Genomic DNA, 4,029 nt, shown 5'->3' on the forward strand with positions numbered 1-4,029 from the left:
CTTCACAGAATGAGCTTGGAAGTATGCTCTCCTCTTCTATTTTTTGAAAAACTTCAAGGAGAATGGTCATTATATCTTCTCTAAATGTCTGATAAAATTCAGCTGGGAATCCATGTGGTCTGGGAGTTTTGTTTTCAGTAGTTTTTTGGTTACCAATTCAATTTCATTCCTGGTAATTGGCCTGTTTAGATTTTCTGTTTCTTCCTTGGTCTGTCTTGGAAGGTTGTATTTTTCTAGAAAGTTGTCCTTTTCTTCTAGTTTATCCAGTTTGTTTGCATATAGATTTTCATAGTATTCTCTAATAATTCTTTGTATTTCTGTGGTGTCTGTAGTGATTTTTCCTTTCTCATTTCTGATTCTGTTTATGTGTGTAGATTCTCTTTTATTCTTATTAAGTCTGGCTAGGAGTTTGTCTATTTTGTTTATTTTCTCAAAGAACCAGTTCTTGTTTCCATTAATATTTTCTATTGTTTTATTCTTCTCAAATTATTTATTTATTCTCTGATGTTTATTATATCTCTCTCTCTACTGACTTTGGGTCTCATTTGTTCTTCTTTTTCCAATTTCAATAATTGTGAATTTAGACTATTCTTTTGGGATTGTTCTTCCTTCTTTAAATAGGCCTATACTGCTATATACTTTCCTTGTAGAATTGCCTTCACTGCATCCCAAAGAAGTTGGGGCATTGTGTTGTTGTTTTCATTTGTCTCCATATATTACTTGATCTCTGTTTTAATTTGGTCATTGATCCATTGATTATTTAGGAGCATGTTGTTAAGCCTCCATCTGTTTGTGGGCCTTTTGGTTTTCTTAGTACAATTTATTTATAGTTTTATACTTTTGTGATCTGAAAAGTTGGTTGGTACAACTTCAGTCTTTTTTAATTTACTGAGGCTCTTTTTTGTGTCCTTCTATGTGGTCTATTCTGGAAAATGTTCCATTTTCACTTGAGAAGAATGTGTATCCTGCTGCTTTTGGGTGGAATGTTCTATAGATATCTGTTAGGTCAATCTATTCTAATGTGTTGTTCAGTGCCTCTGTGTGCTTACTTATTTTCTATCTAGTTGATCTGTCCTTTGGATTGAGTGGTGTGTAAGTCTCCTAAAATGAATGCATTGCATTCTATTTCCTCCTTTAATTCTGATTGTATTTGTTTCACATATGTAAGTGCTCCTGTGTTGGGTGCATAGATAATTATAAAGGTTATATCCTCTTGTTGGACTGACCTCCTTATCATTATGCAGTGTCCTTCTTTGTCTCTTGTTATTTTCTTTGTTTTGAAGTCTATTTTGTCTGATATAAGTGCTGCAACACCTGCTTTTTTCTCCCTATTGTTTGCATGAAATATCTTTCTCCATCCTTTCACTTTTAGTCTGTGCATGTCTTTGGGTTTGAGGTGAGTCTCTTGTAGGCAGCATACAGAAGGGTCTTGCTTTTTTATCCATTCTGTAACTTGGTGTCTTTTGATTGGTGCATTCAGTCCATTTACATTTAGGGTGATTATCGATAGATACGTACTTATTGCCATTGCAGGCTTTGGATTCATGGTTACCAAAGGTTCAAGGGCAGCTTCTTTACTATCTAACCATCTAACTTAACTCACTTATTATGCCATTATAAAAATTATCTGATGAATCTTTATTTCTCTCCCTTCTTTTTCTTCCTCCTCCGCTCTTCATATATTCATTGTTTTATTCTGTCCCTTGTGTTTCCCTTGACTGACTTTGTGGATAGCTGATTTTATTTTGTGTAAAGTTAGTATTTAGTTGGTATTCTTCCTTTTCTGTGGTTTTATTTTCTCTGGTGACAGCTATTTAGCCTAAGGCATACTTCCATCTAGAGCAGTCCCTTTAATATACACTGTAGAGTTGGTTTGTGGGAGGTAAATTCCCTCAAATTTTGCTTATCTGGAAATTGTTTAATCCCTCCTTCAAATTTAAATGATAGTCTTGCTGGATACAGTATCTTTGGTTCAAGGCCCTTCTTTTCTTTTCTTTTTTTTTCACTGCAGAGCTCTTTATATATATATATATTTTTTTTTTGTAGGTAATTATTTTTTATTGAAGGTTAGTTGACACACAGTATTACTTTAGTTTCAGGTGTACAACACAGTGATTCAACATTTATATACACGATAATTCTAGGCACCAGCTATCACCATACCAAGCTGTTACAATATTTTGACTATATTCCTTATGCTATACATTACATCCCAGTTACTTATTTATTTTACAATTGGAAGTGTGTACTTCTTTTTTTTTTTTTTTTGTGAGGGCATCTCTCATATTTATTGATCAAATGGTTGTTAACAACAATAAAATTCTGTATAGGGGAGTCAATGCTCAATGCACAATCATTAATCCACCCCAAGCCTAATTTTCATCAGTCTCCAATCTTCTGAAGCATAACGAACAAGTTCTTACATGGAGAACAAATTCTTACATAGTGAATAAGTTACATGGTGAACAGTACAAGGGCAGTCATCACAGAAACTTCTGGTTTTGCTCATGCATTATGAACTCTAAACAGTTCAAATATGAATACTCATTTGATTTTTATACTTGATTTATATGTGTATCCCACATTTCTCCCTTTATTATTATTATTTTTAATAAAATGCTGAAGTGGTAGGTAGATACAAGATAAAGGTAGAAAACATAGTTTAGTGTTGTAAGAGAGCAAATGTAGATGATCAGGTGTGTGCCTGTAGACTATGTGTTAATCCAAGCTAGACAAGGGCAATAAAACATCCATGTATGCAGAAGATTTCTCTCAGAACAGGGGGGTGAGGTTCTAAGCCTCACCTCTGTTGATCCCCAATTTCTGACCTGATGGCCCCCCTGCGACTGTGCCTGTCTTAGGTTGTTCCTCCCTTGAGGAATCTTACCCGTCTCTGGCTAACCAGTCATCTTCCGAAGGCCCTTCTGTTTCATTGCATTAAATATGTCATGCCATTCCTTTCTGGCCTGTAAGGTTTCTGCTGAGAAGTCTAATGATAGCCTGATGGGTTTTCCTTTGTAGGTGATCTTTTTTCTCTCTCTCTGGCTGCTTTTAATACTCTGTCCTTGTCTTTGATATTTGCCATTTTAATTATTATATATCTTGGTGTTGTCCTCCTTGGGTCACTTGTGTTGGGAGATGTGTGGATTTCCTTGGTCTGAGAGACTGTTTCCTTCCCCAGATTGGGGAAGTTTTCAGCAATTATTTTTCAAAGACACTTTCTATCCCTTTCTCTCTCCCTTCTTCTTCTGGTACCCCTATAATGTTAATATTGTTCCATTTGGAATGGTCACACAGTTCTCTTAATGTTCTTTCATTCCTAGAGATCCTTTTTTCTCTCTCTGCCTCAGCTTCTTTGTATTCCTGTTCTATGATTTCTATTCCATTAATACTCTTCCACCTTATCCAGTCTGCTCTTAAATCCTTCTGTTGTTCCATTTCCTTTATCTCCCTCCTGAATTCATCCTTTAGGTCTTGAATATTTCTCTGTCACTCCATCAGCATGCTTATGACTTTTGTTTTGAATTCTTTTTCAGGAAGATTGGTGATTTCAGTCTCATCAAGCCCTCTTTCTGGTGTTTGAGGGGTTTTGGATTGAACAAGGTTCTTCTGCCTTTTTAGGGTGATGGGAGTTGTCACCGTTGAGTGGCATGTGTGTCAGCTGGGAGAACAAAGTCCCTTCTTGCTTTCTGGTTGCCTTGCCTGTCTCCTATGTCTGTGCCTGTCAACCGTTTGCAGGGAGAAGCCTCTGGATTAATCCCCTGAGCTGCCATGGGCAGGGCAGCCCTCGGGATGGCCAGGGCACTGGCGGTGGTCACTGGTGAGAAGCACATACTCTGCCATCAGAACAAAACCCCTTCGTGCCTTCTGGACTCTGTGCTCATGTTCACTGTCTGTGCCCATCAACTGTGCACAGGGAGCAGCCTCTAGGTCTCAGCCAGTTAGCCACATGCAGGGAGAAGCCTCTGTGTTAAGCTGTATGGTTGCTGTAGGTGGGTCTGCTCTCTGGCTGGTCTGCAGCAATGACGG

Source organism: Manis pentadactyla, chromosome 10 (genome assembly GCF_030020395.1).
Source record: "Manis pentadactyla isolate mManPen7 chromosome 10, mManPen7.hap1, whole genome shotgun sequence".
In the NCBI taxonomy this organism is placed as follows: Eukaryota; Metazoa; Chordata; class Mammalia; order Pholidota; family Manidae; genus Manis; species Manis pentadactyla.